General features: G+C 44.7%; 1 protein-coding gene across 1 annotated transcript in view; it reads left to right on the top strand.

Annotated features, from left to right (window-relative positions):
* Positions 1-19,752, top strand: part of LOC137278141 (structural maintenance of chromosomes protein 5-like) — a 428,573-nt gene that overhangs the window by 191,187 nt on the left and 217,634 nt on the right. The gene's annotated exons all lie outside the window — the stretch shown is intronic.

Raw genomic sequence — 19,752 nt, 5'->3', positions numbered from 1 at the left:
TTTTTACCGGCAGCTACTCTCTTAGGATTCTTCTGTCTGGTTACTGTTGGGGGTACCTCCACTGAAGGGGTCACTTCCCTCACTGTTGGGGGTATCACCTCGGGAGGGGTTTCCCTCACTGGTTCCTGTGTCACTTCCGTCACCTCGGGAGCAGCATCCATCTATACTATTATTATTATTCTTTCTCTCAAATTGGCAATGTTTTGCCGTGATAATCGCCGCCGTCACTGGAGCCAACAACATACCATATTTGTGGTACAGCCCGCAGCTGATAGAGCTCACGGCGTGTTCGATAAAAGGGTCTTTCTCGAGGTCTTCCCACAGGTAAAGTCGGCGCTCTGGTGGAATGGGAAGGAAGTGTGATACAATACCGGTGTATATCTGGGTCATAGCCGATCCTATTGTCTTTGTCATTTCTGCTCCGAGCCGGGACTCGTATCTAGCGTACAGCTTATCGATTTCTTCGGCTGACATTTTGTGAATTTTATCCGGAGTGTAGTCTCCAAAGTAATGTTTGGCTTTGCCACCAACAGCCAACGCCACCAACAGCCAACGCCACCAGTTTCTCTCGCTTAGGGGAATCCCCCACACCCCCAGTGGGGCCTGCCGGCGGCGTTGGGGAGACCCCCAACTGTTCGAGCAATTCCTCACACTCCATCTTATAATATAACAAGTAAGATTTAGTTTTAACTATATAATACCCGATGCAGACAAAACACAGAGAAATGAAGGTTAAGTTGCACACGACAAATACTTCAGATATCATAGCTATATGCTTAGCTTTGCTTAGCTTTGCTTAGCTTTGCTTAGCATACTATATATGCTACTGGTTGGTCGGTCATTAGCACGAGCTTAGCGTGTTTAGTTTCAGCGAGTTGTTTCTTCACCCGTTCCCGTTCTAATTTACTCATCACATCGTTCTCTCTCAAACATTCCTCGAACGAATCCCTGTCCTTGCAGTGAAATAAGGCCACCCATCGCGTCTGCTCCCTGAGGTCTTTCAACACCGAGTTGAACTTCTGCGTTAGCACCCAGACGCTGTGATTTGCATGCCGGCCGGAGAAGGCTAGGTACGATAGCATGTCTCTCTTTTTTGTTATCTCGCGATTAGCGCTGCAGTCGTCCAGTATGAACAGCGTCGGTTCCCCTTTAAATTTCTCGTGAAGAGCTTTCAACCAGTCCTGCAGGCGTGTTCCAGGGTCGATTTTGTGTACGTCCGGGTCCGTCATCACCCAAGGTCGCGCGTACGTTTTATTCATGCTCAGAGTAGGGCACATGATAACGATGTTATCGAACACATCCTTGTAGTAACCCTCCAACATATCCAACACGAAAACGGTCTTCCCACAGCCAGTCTGCCCGCACACTATAGCGCAGTGTGGGTCAGTGGGGAGGTGGGGCAGTTTATTGTTGGGGGGTGTGGGGGGGTACCCCCCATCAGTAGATGGCTTGCACGAATCTCCCATTGTCTATATTAAGTTGCGCGTCCATAATAACGTACAGATATAATTTCAACTTACCAGCGGGTTGAGCCTTCTTAGTAATCTGGATGGTTATCCCTTCGCTGCCGTTATCTATACGGCGCCCGCTACCGTGCAGTTTATCATCATCCGTGGATCGCATGTCCAACCATAGGGCGTACTTGGTGGTCAGGTATTCACCGATCTGCACGGAGCCGAGGTCCAGGTCCTTTATTATATAATGTTGGGCCCCCACTGGTAGCTTTTTTATCTCATCCCACTGCTGGTGGGGTCTCATACCATGACTGAACAGCTGGTTGGGCACGCCCTCGATGGTCACTTCCACCTTTTCAATCTCGGGGTTGAAAAACTTCTCGCTGTTCCTCTGGAATGGCTCGTAATCCTCCACGGGGATGACCAGGATACCTTTCATCGATCGCGCCGGCACGTTCAGGTTGATATTCCACACAGTGTCGCTCTTATCTCGCACGACTGATCTATGCCTCAGTACGCGATCGTACAGGATAGCCATCTTCCCAGAGTACTGGCTTCGAACCTGCCTGGCCAGCTCCGGGCTAGTGACCATGTCGAACTCCAGAGAGATGTTGTCTATGGCATAACTGGCCTCATCACCGTTCGGCGTACGCACTACTTTGCTATAGTCGTTAAACGTGAGCTCGTATTCGAGCCTATCACCCAGCGCGGCCTGGTAAAACGGCGCGTGTCCCGTGAGCAACTCGAAGTCGAGCGGCACGCAGAATCAATTCCCGTATGCTCGAGCGATGGCCTTTTCACCGTCCGATAGCTTGTCTAGCTGGTCTGGCGTGAAGACATACCCTATGCTCGCCAGGGTTGATTTACTGATACCCTGGTACACATCATTGACTCGTTCTCCATCGCTTTTCCAGAGATCCTTGTAGCAGTGAAACACGTCGCTGTCGTCGATGCTCAGCACCTCATTACCGCTGATCTTGACGGTCGTTTTCTTGATGATGGCTCGACCCACGTTCCACACTAGCGCGCGTTTGTCGTTGTCGGAGGTCAACGTGATATTGAACGCCAGTCGAACAGTGCCTGGTACAATGAGGTCATTCTCACCAAGGTTTGGAAATCTAACCAGCAGAGTTTGATTCTGGTCTATCTTGCTGGGATTGTTGGTGATGGTCACCGACTGTCACACGGCTCTGGCGCCTAATGGCTCTCTCAATCTTCTGAAAGGATCTAATTTTCTACCGTACATTGTTATATAAATGAAATATATTTTTAATACTAATGGATGAAGACATAGATATGACGGAGATGTCGGGCGATAGTGCCCAGGCATTCGATGATGACCAGGAGACCTCATTCTCGCAAGGTGACGAGCTCCTTAAGGGCGCCGTCGACGATTATTACAACGCAGTTGAAAATAAATCCAAACTCAAGCCGTTGGGAAGGAACTATTCCAGGTTTACCCTCAGCAATGGCACGCTGCGTTTGAAGTCTCGCCCGGAGATCGATCTCATGCATAAACGCACTAGAGAACCGCTTGCCTTATCAACATTAGGCAGTAAACATGGGATTGACTTTATCCGCGATGAACTAGGCTTCATAGATTACGATGGCGCGCGACCTAAGCAGTATCCTCCGAAGTTAGTTCAAGGTCTGGAAGGTATCAGGGACGCTCCATCGGATCAAAACATGACTTATGATATTAAAAAAGTGTTGGCCGACTACGAGAACAAACCCTTCCCGGGGCTCGAATTTACCGTTCGGGAACTGCGGGGGTTGGATCTGACGATGCAAACCATTCGCGGACATCTCGCGAAAAGCACGGCTAAAATTAGCGTGATAGACGACCACATCGCCCATGAAAAGACCAAACTCGGTGAAACTGAGGACGAGTCTATGAAAGCCACCATCGAGGAACGAATACGTAATTTGGAAGAGGAAAGGCAGACCTGGCTGGAGACAGCATCCTCCTTCAAAGAAAAGCTTCGATCCCAGGTCAACCGTATACGGGAAACCATCAATCAAGTCCTCTACCGAGACACCACGTTAGCAGACAGGATTCGGATATTGTTCCGGGAGCAAGGGATCACCATCGCCAGCATTCTGACTGCATTGGGTTTCATCATATCAACCCTGGTGGTGTCACTGGTGGGAGGAACCCCCACACCCCCCACACCTGGCGGCGGGGGAACTCCCACAGGCGGTGGTGTTAAAGACTGGATAAAAAAACTCGGGAAAGGCCTAGCTAAACTGGCTGGTAAAGCCGCCGAAGCCCTTCCCGGTATCCTGGGTAGCATCGTCTCGTGGTTGTTGGGCGCTCTGGCTAAAACAGCCATGTGGCTCAGTCAAAACATGTGGGCAGCCATCGTCGCCGTGGCGGGTCTGGTGTACGTAGCGGCTAAGAAATCTTTAACCAAATAAGTCCCAAAGTTACCCCACCAACCACCAGGGCTGTTTTATTATCAATATGCTGCTGATAGGGGGGTACCCCCACATGAATATAGGGGTGTGTGGGGGGCACATGAACTTTAGACTCCGGGGGTGGCGCCACTATACCCGTTTCACGTGGTGGGATGTGTGGGATATAGGGGGTGTTAATATCGGGGTTGATACCCAACTTTTGATCCTTCGTGGCTATGACTATTTTGTTGTTATAACCCACCACTTTTTTTACTCTCAGTTGCATATCACTCGGAGCCATGTACAGCCCCACGCCGAACACGTAATTGACTTTCGATCTGGCGTATTCTAACACGTTTTGGTAACGGTCGATGGCCCGCGGGAGATCAACTGGAGAATTGATAGCATCCTCAACGTTGGAAACGAACTGTTTCTGAGCGTCGTAAGCAGTTCCCTTACCGAGGATGTTGGAACGCGTCATCGACTGCGCACCCAACAGCGCCCACACGTACGTTCGAATCGAGTCGTTCAAGCGTATTGTACCAGCACGAGTGAATTCTTTCGATGTTTTTGAGATCATTTTAGTCCAGGCTGTGGCTGCATCAGGATTGGTTTGCTTTATACAGCTGACATGGATCTTTTCATTCGTTGTGGGGCCTGTAAATGTATGACGGTTTGGGTTGTATGAACCATCTTTAGAACCGGCCTGATATGTTCCGGACCTGTAGAAGTACACGAGAACTATACCGAGACCATGGTTCACACCAGGAAGGCGAAAGTCTTTATTCGTTGGAATCTCAAACTCCCCACAAACACGTTCATAAGCGCGTTTATCATAGGGGTTATTCGTCATACTCCACGCTTTATCTTGGGGAAGAGGAGCACTTATTTCCTTCAATATTCGTCTCGTTTGATAATAAATATGAAACAAAATGACCGCCTTACTCAGTTCGTCTATACCGTAGTCTGGTGTCACACCCGACCCTGTCGTCGCACACCACACAGCAAAGTTTAGTTGGTTCTGCCAAAACTGCATTGGGTTTTGATTCCAGTTTACCACCGCCTGCGCGTTATTAACGGACACGATATAGTTTTCAAAGATATTAATAAAGGTTGTTTTAAACCCCGTACTACCTTCCACCACGATTTTCAAGTGTGCTAAATCCATATTATAATATATAAATTATATATTATAATATGTACATAACACTTCCAGGAATAACGACCGGTGAAGCCGTTCAGCTGACGCACACGATCGATAACACGTCAGGCCAACTCGAAGTCGCACTCTGCGATATCACCTACCTACCGCAATGGACTAACATCAACGCCAGCAACAATAAGCTGTTCGTCAGTGGAACTCGCAGCCAGATAACTGCCGGCTACTACAGCGTGTGCTCTCTAAACGACGAGGTCTTCAAACCCCTGGGAGCCGAACTCAAGATGAACGACTCAAACGGTACAGTGGTGTTAATCAACAACGGAAGAACCTCCTTGAGGCTCGGCCGACCATTAGCGAGGATACTTGGTATGTCTCCTGACGAGATAAAACCAACAACAACCGTCACAGGCACGAAGTTACCCGACCTAGTACCGTACCGAGAGCTGTACATTCATCTCGGTCAGGTGAGCACAACGTACAACATTCAAGGAGGTCACCCTTCCACTATACTGAGAGCAGTGCCGGTGAAAACTGAGAAATACAACGACGGTAGAACCGAGTCGTTTTCACCACGGCAGTATAAGAGATTAACCCAGGGCAACATACCTGAGCTGACAATATCGGTGTTAGATATAAATCATAATCCTGTAAATATAGAATACCTCAGCTTAACACTTCATGTAAAATGACCAGCGCACAAGGGCCCGGAGTTAAAAAATGTGTCAATATCGGGATCTCCGACCTTGGAGACATGCGCGGTTTCGACGCTCCCGGAGTAGATGGTAAATCGTACGCCTTGCAACTGAAAAACAACATTTACAAACGCGTTGAAGTCCCCTCCGGTGGAACCCTAAGTGATATAGTAGATACCACAAGAGCAACAGTCAACACTAAGTACGCCCTTGTCAACACCGGTAATAATAATTGGATAATATACCCATCGTTCGGGGGTAAACTGTTCGACTTAGACGATGTTGAGAGCACTACCGTCGCCCAAAACAAACCATATATGCTCGTCTTCACCGAAGATGACAAGTGGGTGTTGTTACCCGATAACGACTGGTTTCTCAATATTAGACTCGTCTCCCCTTACGTGTTTACTGATAACAAAGACAACCACCTAAACAAAGTCGTGAACAATGGAACCCTGCTCGTGGCTTACGTCCCAACTCAGAGACGTAGCGTAGTCGTCAGCCCAGTCAATACTATAGCAGCCCACATGCTATCGAGTAAACCAGCCATACAAAACGTGAAATTGCAGTTGGTGTCTGAATTCGAAGGTGTGGTCACTATACTAGAGGATCTACCGGCAAACTCAACACTGATCATCAAAGTCTACCTAGGGGAACCATCGGGGAATGATGTCGAGATCGTGAAGGGGATCAAACTCGGGTGGGTGAAACGACACCAGTATCAAGTTTGCAACGTTTACGTGCGGGTGGGTGTCGGCTCCAACACCAGTCTGCAGGGGGTCAACGTGATCGTGGAAAACAAGATATCACTAACCAATATCTTCCTGCTTGACAACATACACTTCATGGGTATGAAGTTCACCCCTGAATTATTATCAGAAAACCAGTTGGAAATTATATCGTAATAGTATAATAATGACCAGTCATCATCCCAACACTACGCTTAACGACCTAGGAGATACGGAGGGATTCGATCAGCCTGGTGAGGAAGACGCCTTATATATCCTGCACTTTAAAGACAACGTGTACAGACGGGTGCCGTTATCAGATTTTAAAGAACCTAAATGGAATATCAACTTAACACTCGCCTCACCTTATATAACAATGGACGAAAATGAGTGGGTCTCTAAGATTAGTAACAACGGTAGCTGGATCGGGGATTTCATCATTCCGGAGAGGGGATTCATGATGTCTATTAATTCCGTAAATAGGTTAATGTCTGTAGGAAAAAAAAAATTAACATTTAGCAATCGTTTGAGTAATATAGTAAATATTGTTGAGATATATTCCCCTTCCACACTCATCATAGAAGTCTTCTTTTATTTAAGCACTGAAAACAACTCAAGAGTACACCAAATTGTACCCGGGGTGACAGTACGCTGGTATGACGAACACCTAGGTCAACATTGTCGTATTATTATACAACGGGATACCCCGGGTCATATAAACCGCTTAATAAGCCTCAGTGGGGTTTTGATTACAACAGGAAAGTCTATTAACCTCTCACCTATTACCCTGACTAGTGGTATAGACCTTGTAGAATTCAAATTCACTTATGGACTATTAACTGAAACCCAATTAAAATATCTTTCATAATATATATTATAGGATGGGTCTGTACCCAGTCGTAGAGGAAGTAGCTAAGACGCTGGAAACCGTAGATGGGTTCCGCTTGAGGCAGTTATGTGATGTGAAACGTCAACTAGAACAAGACCGTGACACGCGGAAAGCACTATGTAAAAAATATAATAGAGCTTTCAATATCGTGGACGGGGCTGACACTACCCTTATGGCAACCAGCATGGGACTAGGGGCGGCAGGTGTTGGGTTGTTAGCTACCATCGTGGCTGCACCTATAGTGCTAGGTATTGAAATAACAGCTGGGGTGGCAGGGTTAGCAGGATTGGCGCTTAAGTTAGTATCACGCAGACTTAATCGTAAGGCATTGAAACACGACGAGATCAGGGTTCTGGCCGAAGCAAAGCTGAACACAGTGAGTGAGCGTATTTCCACGGCACTCTCTGATAGTAAGATCTCAGAAGAGGAGTTTCGTTCAATCCTCTCTGAACTCAAAAAATATAACGAAATGAAACAAGATATTCGATCCAAGTCTCGTAAGTCTGCTATCAGCGAGGACGAGAAAAAAAAGTACATAGAACAGGGGATACAAAAAGCCCAGCAAGCCTTTATTATGAACACCAAAGAGATCGTAGGCGGTTCACGTTAAACTGTTTCATCGATATAAACATGACATAGGCCGCCAACTTTTTATAGTGTGAGGTATCTATACCAGCCGGGGGAACACGAGGGTGATAGCCGTAAGCGGGCCACCGATCCTATATGGTCAGTCAAAACTTACAACATAGATAAAGTGGATATAAAAGCCGACGAACCTAACTTGTACTACTTGAGGGATGGCCCGGGTAGGGGGTTTGTAAGAGAAGAATTATTGATCGTACCGTACGGCACAGTGTTGCCTCCAACACACGTTAAGTAGTAGGGGTAATAGTAGCAAGAGCTAATGACCCAACCAAAGCCTTATTTAGTAAATAAGGCTTTGTAGAGACATTTCTTGAAAGTGGTCCAGAACTGTCATTCCCTATACTACTGCTGATTATTGCGTAAAACTAAACTCACTCACTCTTTATCTACGGCTGGATACAGCCCCATTCTGTTTGTCTATAATGTAGTTTATAAATTAGTTTTTAATTATCTATGATTTAATTTTTTATTGATATATTTTATTATCTGTCGTTCAATTGTTGATTGATATATTTTAAGCGTATAAGGTTTACAGGTAAATGGGTGAGATTAATAGGTGCGTTTTCATCCATAATATGAATCTCACCGAGGCTTATTGATGGTTTATAGCGTTGTCTTATTACAATTCGACAACATTTATTCTCATAGGTAATGAGCCAACGATTTCTCAGTATGACACTCTTTCAGAGGGTCAGAAAGATCGTGAGTTGGTCTTCGTGGCACTTGGTTTAGCGGCGACAGTGTTAATAGTTAAACAATTAGACTATGTGCATAATTTATTATATCACAAAAATAAGAACAGCTCCTCATATTTGTCAGTGGGTACTTACAGGGAAAACTGAAATTTGTGGTAATAAAAGCCGCATTGAGGGTTATTATTATCACCGTACAGGCTATACTAACTTTACATACTCGGTGTGTAAGATAGGGTTGAAAGGTCATTACTGATTATGTAAAGCCCATGGCGCGGATAAAAAACGATGTCGGCTTATTTATGAGAAGAAAAAAGGCTACATCAGCAAAGTTAAATGCTTGTTAAAGATCAAGGTATAATTTGTAATTCCTTGCAAATGAATACTACATGACACATTTTCCAAGAAGTACAGGTTAGACTCCCCGTCTTTGATATCCACTCGATCGATATTGTATGTTTTCATGGACCAGATAGGATCTGTAGCACGTTTACGGGTGTCTCCCTCGTATTCACCTGGTTGATATGAATATTTAACAATCGCGTGATTGTCTCTGCTACAACGGATTTCATATGGATTGTGTTGTCTGGTCTCATAGGGGGTTCCCCCACACCCCCAAGTAGTCTTGTTACTTCGTGATTCATAAAATCAACCACCTGTGGAAGTCGCACTACCCATTCTCTGTTTGATGGGGCTTTGCCCCACACCCCTAATTTGGAACCCAGTTCTATATCACGTGAACATTGGTGTGCAAGCAATCGTTCGGCTATGGAGCAATTGAATCTCTCGACTATGGCTTGACTTTGATGTTCCCCAGCTGCACCCCACCGTATCTCGACATTGTGTTTGGCTAACAGCTGTGACACGACACCCATGAATTCCCGGCCTGGGTCAACTTGCAACTCAGAGTGCAAGATCAGCAGACTGTTTATATATCCGCATGACTCCGCGGGCTACTTGTGCCGCATCCTTCAAGGTCAAGGATTCAGCTTCAATTGTAGCGACTGGCTACGTCTACGTCACCGGCGCCAATAAAAAAGTGTTTTGTCATGCGTTGTTTTTACAGGAAGTTTTGTGGAGCGTATTACTCCAAAACGACCTAGAATGAAGCACATTACCAGCACACATCCAGTAAATACGTGTTTTCTTGCGTTTTTTCTACGAAGGTTTGTTGAATCTATGACTCCAAAACAGTCGCTCGGTCTCATGTGCTGTAGAGACCATCTCCAGCGAACGAAATGTATTTTCGTTACTGGTTACATGTTTGTCTATTTGGCTGTGTATTTCAGCATAGACATGTAACCTCATACTTTTCTGAAGGAAAGTGATTGCAGTGATAATTTAAGTTAAATATATAAAAATATGGAAGTAATATGCTAAAAAGATAAATGAAATATGAGATGATCCCACTCGTGAAACACAGAAGTGTTTGCTTACTGTGTGCGGAGATTATATTTCCAACGCAGAGTGCCAACCAATGAAACCTACACGATGTGTCGAGTTTCTGAATCCCAGTTCTTAGTATACAACACAATCAGAAACCTATTCTAGTGGTAATGTATAAGGAATGAATTGCCGTACCTTTGCGTCCGCGGTAAACCAGATTTCGCAGGAAAATGGCTACCATTATCAAGTGAGGTGAAAATGACGATCATCTAAAAGACCTTGACTCGTCTGTGAAGAACAGATTTTCTTGGGAATGCCTGGAAAGTGCAGCCCCCTTGACCTAGCGTGATTTTTCAGTGGTTTTTTTTTACAATTTTCATTCTTGTGTCTGTTTACCGTGTCAGCTGGCTTGTAAATCTGGATCGATGGTCATTTCAACTTTATTTACAGACAATATGCGTTAAAAACAAGGAAACGAGATACAAATGGTCTTTATTTCGGATATTAACAGTTATTTCGGACTAGACGCGAAGTTTTCTTGTGAAGTGTTTGGATGACTATCAAACGTTTGACATTGTCGGTGGAAACTGAAAGTGAAACAGCTGGGGAAAACGCAAGATCTTATACCCCATGTATAATGCGATCCCCCTTCCTGACCCCCTCATTCTAGGCATGAAAAACTCGCATTACACACAGGTATATAGGGTATCTTATGCCCGTCACTACGAAGTATGTTCATCTGGTGTTTGAACATGTTCTTCTCGAATAGGGCTTGTTTGTAGAGGGTATGCTTGATATGTCATTTCACCACGGACATCTCCATCATCTGACTATCATAAGTTACAATAGTGAACGATATACTTTGTTTTGTGCATCAAGTTCGGTACCAGTTTTTCAATGGGGGATACCCATATACCCCCAAGCAAGTTATGTTGGTGGGCTATGAGTCGGACATCAAGTCAGGATTAACCTTCAAATGTTTGGATGCCAGGTGATAACTGTTAGGAGACTGATGCAATTCCGCTGGGTACTCTCAGTCCACTTCCAGTATATAACCCTTATTAGAAGTGGGGAATACCCACACACCTGCAGTGAAAATTATTCTCAGGCACCCATTCGAATCCCTGTGGGCAGATATTGACTCATAGCCCACCCATACAGGTTGTTGGTATCAAGGTAGGGTAAGTGGTTTGTAGCTTTGTTAGGGTTATAGCCTTCCACATACTTGTTGTTAGTTTTAGCATAGCATTTCGATACCATAGAAATACCCCCGAGTAACCCTTTCTCAATAAACAGATGCATATCATAATTGGTGAATAATTCTAACTCCACACCTGTTTTCTTCAGTAGGGCCTCCCACGAGGGCCCAGGACTCCAACAATGCCATGCCGGGTCCAACCCGTATTGTTTCAAACACGTTTTTCTGAATATCTCGTACCCTTACGTAGCAGCAAAGCTCTAGTTTTCGCTTCTATGTACTGATTAATTATAGCCAAATTGTCTTGGTTATTAGCCTTTATCCAGCTGTCTAGAGACGACAACAGAAGGTTTATGGCACATGTGACAGTGTGTGCTTTTGTTTTGGGCCACCCAATCTGCTTGTGTCATACACATTGGTTTTTTGTTGTACAATTTTTTCCTGATCGCTTTCTTGTCCTGTTGTAAATCCTTTAGAAAGGACAAGGTATGATAGAGGCCCTTATTGGCCCACAACATGTCATGATTATCAAAATTTTACAACACGATAATTTTAGCATAAAAGGAGCTAAATTAATTGTTGAAGTTACCTCCAATTGCATTTTTATGTTTCTAGTGTTGTTAGTTTTCCTCTTTGTAGACCTCAAAGTTAACATATTTTACAATATCTTCTAGAAACCTACATTTTCTGATTTTCAGAGTGATAGAAAAGTGTGAGCAAAAGCGTGACCCATCCCAATTTTTTCACCACATATGAAGCGAGTAAATTAGAATGTACACCTAAAAATTTGTGGTGGGTCACGCTTTTGCTCAAATCAAAATCTTTAAAAAAGTACATTTTTCGGTTTATGAAATTGCCCCATACAACATCTAAAAAAATAAACATTGACATAAACTAACATCTTTAAAAACAATCCATCACATTTACACATCTGTGTCATGATACATTATATTTTGAATGGTTTTGTGCTCTAAAATACACATGTCAAACATCGTTATTAAAATTTTCAATATCATAAGGCACTCACAAGACAGATTTATGAGATGTAAACATTGGTGTTTGGTTGTTGGTCTCTGCTAGAAAAGTAAGAAGATGTCTGAAGATTTTCAAAATATGATCAAGTAGTACTGTAAAGGTGAAAATCTTTGTTATTATGTAAGAATTTGATCATAGTTTTTCTATCATCTGTGTATCAAACACCTTTGAGTCACCTGTCACTGTCAAAATAACACTGTCATTCAACAGGATTGCCATGTTTAAACATATGCATTTTCCAAGAACTTATGTACCTTGATGTTTCCAATGACATATTAGATTTCATTTAACCAAAATGACTACACTTAACTGTATGAAAAGGATGTTTTAACTAGAATAAGAACATTGTATCAAGGTCTAGCAGGTGATGAACACAAGCAGACGTCAAGTCATACATAGTTGTAAAGTGTAATATATAAGCTTAAATTCACACAGGGAGGCAAAGGAATATGTAGCCTAATGGTTGCAATAGTGGACTGGAGGTTTCTTTTGTTTTCAGGCATGCAGGTTCAAATCCATGTAACTCTTCTTTCTTTTTTCAAAGTTTGTTTATTGAGTCTACAATGTTTAACTAAACTGTTTCACATCAAATCCAAATATTGTAATTTTTTTCTTAAGTTTGGTAATCTATGTTACAACACTGGTGAAACAAGCTTTAATTAACATCATGTAAATCTTTTGTTAAGACACTGACCATTTGCCTTTTCAAGTCGGTCTAGTTGCCTTTGTTCCCAATATTTTAAATTCATATTTTATACATTTTGATCTACTTTAGGTTTATACACTTTTGAATACTGCAGTTCTTGAGAGTGAATCATGCAGATAGTAGTATAGGGAATGACAGTTCTGGCTCACTTTCAAGAAATGTCTCTACAAAGCCTTATTTACTAAATAAGGCTTTGGTTGGGCCATTAGCTCTTGCTACTATTACCCCTACTACAAAAAAGTTGGCGGTAATTACTGTGCCTTGGTAGGAGGTAACACTGTGTCGTACGGTACGATCAATAATTCTTCTCTTACAAACCCCCTACCCGGCCCATCCCTCAAGTAGTACAAGTTAGGTTCGTCGGCTTTCATATCCACTTTATCTATGTTGTAAGTTTTGACTGACCATATAGGATCGGTGGCTCGCTTACGGCTATCGTCCCTATGTTATGTTTATATCGATGAAACAGTTTAACGTGAACCGCCTACGATCTCTTTGGTGTTCATAATAAAGGCTTGCTGGGCTTTTTGTATTCCCTGTGCTATGTACTTTTTTTTCTCGTCCTCGCTGATAGCAGACTTACGAGACTTGGATCGAATATCTTGTTTCATTCCGTTATATTTTTTGAGTTCAGAAAGGATTGAACGAAACTCCTCTTCTGAGATCTTACTATCAGAGAGTGCCGTGGAAATTCGCTCACTCACTGTGTTGAGCTTTGCTTCGGCCAGAACCCTGATCTCGTCATGTTTCAATACCTTACGATTAAGTCTGCGTGATACTAACTTAAGCGCCAACCCTACCAACCCTGTCACCCCAGCCGTTATTTCAATACCTAGCACTATAGGTGCAGCCACGATTGTGGTTAACAACCCAACGCCTGCCGCCCCTAGTCCCATGCTGGTTGCCATAAGGGTAGTGTCAGCCCCGTTCACGATATTGAAAGCTCTATTATATTTTTTACATAGTGCTTTCCGCGTGTCACGGTCTTGTTCTAGTTGACGTTTCACATCACATAACTGCCTCAAGCGGAACCCATCTACGGTTTCCAGCGTCTTCGCTACTTCCTCTACGACTGGGTACAGACCCATCCTATAATATATATTTTGAAAGATATTTTAATTGGGTTTCAGTTAAAAATCTATTAATGAATTTAAAGTCTATAAGTTCTAGACTATTAGTCAGGGTAATAGGTGAGAGGCTAATAAATTTTTCTGTTGTAATAAAAACCCCACTGAGGCTTATTAAGTGGTTTATAGGGCCCGTGGTATCCTGTTGTATAACAATACGACAATATTTGCCTTTGTGTATGCTATACCATCTCATTAACACCTCGGGTAAAATTTGGTGTACTATTGGGGGGTCTCCATTGTCTGAATACTCAAAGAAGACTTCTATGATGAGTGTGAAAGGTGGGGATATTATTTCAGGATTACTAAATGTTATTAATCCCCTCTCCGGAATGAAATCCCCGGGCCAGATACCGTTGTTCCTAATCTTAGAGATACGCCCCAATTCGGTTAATGTGATATAAGGTGAGGTGAGTGTTAAGTTGATCAGCCATTTAGGCTCTTTAAAATCTAGTAACGACACCCGTCTGTACACGTTGTCTTTGAAGTGCAGGATATATAATTCATCTTCCTCACCAGGCTGATCGAATCCCTCTGTATCTCCCAGGTCGTTAAGTGTAGTGTTGGGGTGATGACTGGTCATTATTATACTATTACGATATAATTTCCAACTGGTTTTCTGATAATAATTCAGGGGTTAACTTCATACCCATGAAGTGTATGTTGTCAGGCAGGAAGATATTGATTAGTGATATCTTATTTTCCACGATCACGTTGACCCCCTGCAGACTGGTCTTGGAGCCGACACCCACCCGCACGTAAACGTTGCAAACTTGATACTGGTGTCGTTTCACCCACCCGAGTTTGATCCCCTTCACGATCTCGACCTCATTCACCGATGGTTCCCCTAGGTAGACTTTAATGATCAGTGTTGAGTTTGCCGGCAGACTCTCTAGTATCTTGACCACGCCTTCGAATTCAGACACCAACTGCAATTTCACGTTTTGTATGGTTGGTTTACTTGATAGCATGTGGGCTGCTATAGTGTTGACTGGGCTGACGACTATACTACGTCTCTGAGTTGGTACGTAAGCCACGAGCAGAATTCCATTGTTCACGACTTTGTTTAGGTGGTTGTCTTTGTTATCAGTGAACACGTAGGGGGAGACGAGTCTAATATTGAGAAACCAGTCGTTCTCGGGTAACAACACCCACTTGTTATCTTCGGTGAAGACGAGCATATATGGTTTGTTTTTGACGACGGTAGTGCTCTCAACATCGTCTAAGTCGAACAGTTTACCACCGAACGATGGGTATATTACCCAATTATTATCACCGGTGTTGACAAGGGTGTACTTAGTGTTGACTATTGCTCTTGTGGTATCTATCATATCACTTAGGGCTCCACCGGAGGTGACTTCAACGCGTTTGTAAATGTTGTTTTTCAGTTGCAAGGCGTACGATTTACCATCTACTCCGGGAGCGTCGAAACCACGTGTGTCTCCGAGGTCGGAGATCCCGATATTGACACATTTTTTCACTCCGGGCCCTTGTGCGCTGGTCATGTTACATGAAGTGTTAAGCTGAGGTATCCTATATTTACAGGATTATGATTTATATCTAACACCGATATTGTCAGCTCAGGTATGTTGCCCTGGGTTAATTTCTTATACTGCCGTGGTGAAAACGACTCGGTTCTACCGTCGTTGAATTTCTCAGTTTTCACCGGCACTGCTCTCAGTATAGTGGAAGGGTGACCTCCTTGAATGTTGTACGTTGTGCTCACCTGACCGAGATGAATGTACAGCTCTCGGTACGGTACTAGATCGGGTAACTTCGTGCCTGTGACGGTTGTTGTTGGTTTTATCTCGTCAGGAGACATACCGAGTATCCTCGCTAATGGTCGGCCGAGCCTCAAGGAGGTTCTTCCGTTGTTGATTAACACCACTGTGCCGTTTGAGTCGTTCATCTTGAGTTCTGCTCCCAGGGGTTTGAAGACCTCGTCGTTTAGAGAGCACACGCTGTAGTAACCGTCAGTTATCTGACTGCGAGTTCCACTGACGAACAGCTTATTGTTGCTGATATTAATGTTAGTCCATTGCGGTAGGTAGGTGATATCGCAGAGTGCGACTTCGAGTTGACCTGACGTGTTATCGATCGCGTGCGTCAGCTGAACGGCCTCACCGCTCGTTATTCCTGGAAGTGTTATGTACATTTTAGAGTATATATACTCATTATATAATAGTTTTAAAATGTATTCCCATAGTGTGTATTACTCTAAACTGGATGTAGATTTCTCCCCCATGAAGATCGTGGTTGCTCCTGGGTTGTATTTCAATGCCCGGCTTTTTGATGTGTTCGATAAGTATAAGCTTTCGGTGACTAACATTGAGGCAGTCCACGCTTGGTTCTTCAACCCTATGCAGTTCTGGCAGAATCAAATCAACTTTGCCGTGTGGTGCGCTACAACAGGGTGTGGTGTGGTATTGACCGACACTAAGCGTGGACCGCTGAGTCAGTCTGTGTTCAAGTTCCACGTGTACTACCAGGTCAGACGTATCCTTAAAGAGATCAGTGCCCCCATCCCACAGGACAAAGCGTGGGATGCAACAAACAACCCGTACGATAGACGGGCCTACGAACGTATTTGTAATGAATTCGAAATAGACCCGAAGACGGATTGGCGTTTGCCGGGGCCGAACTACGGGTTGGGTATTCCTTATGATGGGGGGCGACCAGTGAAAGAAGTCAGTGATGATTTACTGAAACGAGATATACTACGCCAGGACTTTGCTTTGTCGAGTAATGAATGGAGGGATGATCGTATGAACTTTAAAGGTGGTGTTGCTTTCACAGTCCAGAAAGTGGAGCAGTCAACCGCAGACTGGACTAAAATGATCTCAAAAACATCGAAAGGATTCACTCGTGCTGGTACAATACGCTTGGACGACCCGATTCGAACGTACGTGTGGGCGCTGTTGGGTGCGCAGGCGCAAACGCGTTCCAACATCATCGGTAAGGGAGCTGCTTTCGAAGCTCAGGAACAGTTCGTTGACAACGTTGAGGATGCTATCAATTCTCCAGTTGATCTCCCGGGGGCTATCGACCGCTACCAAAAAGCGTTAGAAAACGCCAGATCGAAAGTCAATTACGTGTTCGGCGTGGGGTTGTACATGGCTCCGAGTGATATGCAACTGAGAATAAAAAAAGAGGTGGGTTATAACAACAAAATAGTCGTAGCCACGAAGGATCAAAAATTGGGTATCAACCCCGATATTAACACCCCCCCTAGCCCACACACCCAACCACGTGAAAAGGGTATAGTGGCGCCACCCCCGGAGCCTAAAGTTCATGTGTCCCCCACACACCCCTATATTCATGTGGGAGTACCCCCCTATCAGCAGCATATTGATAATAAAACAGCCCTAGTGGTTGGTGGGGTAGCTTTGGGACTTATTTGGTTAAAGATTTCTTAGCCGCTACATACACCAGACCCGCCACGGCGACGATGGCTGCCCACAGGTTTTGACTGAGCCACATGGCAGTTTTAGACAGAGCGCCCAACAACCACGAGACGATGCTACCCAGTATGCCGGGAAGGGCTTCGGCGGCTTTACCAGCCAGTTTAGCTAGGCCTTCCCCGAGTTTTTTAATCCAGTCTTTAACACCCCCACCACCGCTGGGAGTTCCCCCGCCGCCGGTAGGCCCCACAGTGGTTCCCCCTGTCAGTGACACCACCAGGGTTGATATGATGAAACCCAATGCAGTTAGAATGCTGACGATGGTGATCCCTTGCTCCCGGAACAATATCCGAATCCTGTTGGCTAAAGTTGTATCCTCGTTCAGTATTCTATCGATTGTTTCCCGAATACGACTGATCTGGGATCGAAGCTGTTCACGATTCGAGGAAGCGGATTCCAATCGTGTACGTCTCTCGTCTTCTAAATCGCGTAGTCGTTCATTGATACGACGCTTCATATCATCGTTTTCAGTTTCGTTGAGTTTGGTTTTTTCCCTAGCTATGTGCTCGTCGATTTCGTTCAGTTTCCCCATGTTGTTCACGAGTTCTCCACGCACGCGTTTCACGGCTTCGTCTAAGCCGCGCAGTTCCCTTACCGGAAAGTCAAACCCCGGTAACGGTTTGTCCCAGTAGGTGCTCAACAGTTTTTCTATGCTGTCTGAGGCTTCTGTAGCACGCTGTGGTGTTATTTCATCTCTAGTGGTGAGGTGGGATCTGGTAGCTTGCAGATCTTCTTTAACGGCCTTAGGTATTGCACCACCGTAATGATTCATGTTTAGATTTGTACGGATAAATTCGACACCATGGCGGCTGGCTAGAGTTGACAAGGCCAGTGGTTTTTTATTGCTCTTGTTAAAGAGGTCAACCCCTGGGTCAGACTTAAGACGTAGAACACCCTTTGTATCAATAAAAAAATTCTTATGGTATCGACCCTGTGGTTCAACGTAGTTTTTATCTCTTCTTAAACTTTCGTAATAATCATTTACCGTTGTTTCCAAGAGTTCTTGGTTCAATGGCGAACTAGTAAATGAGGTCTCCTGCTCATCATCGAATGCCTGGGCACTAGCGCCCGGCATCTCCGTCATATCTATATCTTCATCCATTAGTATTAAAAATATATTTCTTTTATATAACAATGTACGGCAGAAAATTAGATCCTTTCAGAAAATTGAGAGAGCCATTAGGTGCCAGAGCCGTGCGCCAGTCGGTGACCATCACCAACAATCCCAGCAAGATAGACCAGAATCAAACTCTGCTGGTTAGATTTCCAAACCTTGGTGAGAATGACCTTATTGTACCAGGCACTGTTCGACTGGCGTTCAAAATCACGTTGACCTCCGACAACGACAAACGTGAGCTAGTGCGGAACGTGGGTCGAGCTATCATCAAGAAAACGACCGTCAAGATCAGCGGTAACGAGGTGCTGAGCATCGACGACAGCGACGTGTTTCACTGCTACAGGGATCTCTGGAAAAGCGAGGGAGAACGAGTCAATGATGTGTACCAGGGCATCAGCAAATCAACCCGGGCGCGCATAGGGTACGTCTTCACGACAGACCAGCAAGACAAGCTATCGGACGGTGAAAAGGCCATCGCTCTAGCATACGGGAATCGATTCTGCGTGCCGCTCGACTTCGAGTTGCTCACGGGACACGCGCCGTTTTACCAGGCCGCGCTGGGTGATAGGCTCGAATACGAGCTCACGTTTAACGACTATAGCAAAGTAGTGCGTACGCCGAACGGTGATGAGGCCAGTTATGCCATAGACAACATCTCTCTGGAGTTCGACATGGTCACTAGTCCGGAGCTGGCCAGGCAGGTTCGAAGCCAGTACTCTGGGAAGATGGCTATCCTGTACGATCGCGTACTGAGGCATAGATCAGTCGTGCGAGATAAGAGCGACACTGTGTGGAATATCAACCTGAACGTGCCGGCGCGATCGATGAAAGGTATACTGGTCGTCCCCGTGGAGGATTACGAGCCATTCCGGAGGGACAGCGAGAAGTTTTTCAACCCCGAGATTGAAAAGGTGGAAGTTACCATCGAGGGCGTGCCCAACCAGCTGTTCAGTCATGGTATGAGACCACACCAGCAGTGGGATGAGATAAAAAAGCTACCAGTGGGGGATTACATAACAAAGGACCTGGACCTAGGCTCAGTGCAGATCGGTGAATACCTGAC

The sequence above is a fragment of the Haliotis asinina genome, chromosome 3, assembly GCF_037392515.1.
Source record: "Haliotis asinina isolate JCU_RB_2024 chromosome 3, JCU_Hal_asi_v2, whole genome shotgun sequence".
Classification (NCBI taxonomy): Eukaryota; Metazoa; Mollusca; class Gastropoda; order Lepetellida; family Haliotidae; genus Haliotis; species Haliotis asinina.
This window is presented reverse-complemented; position numbering and strand designations above follow the sequence as displayed.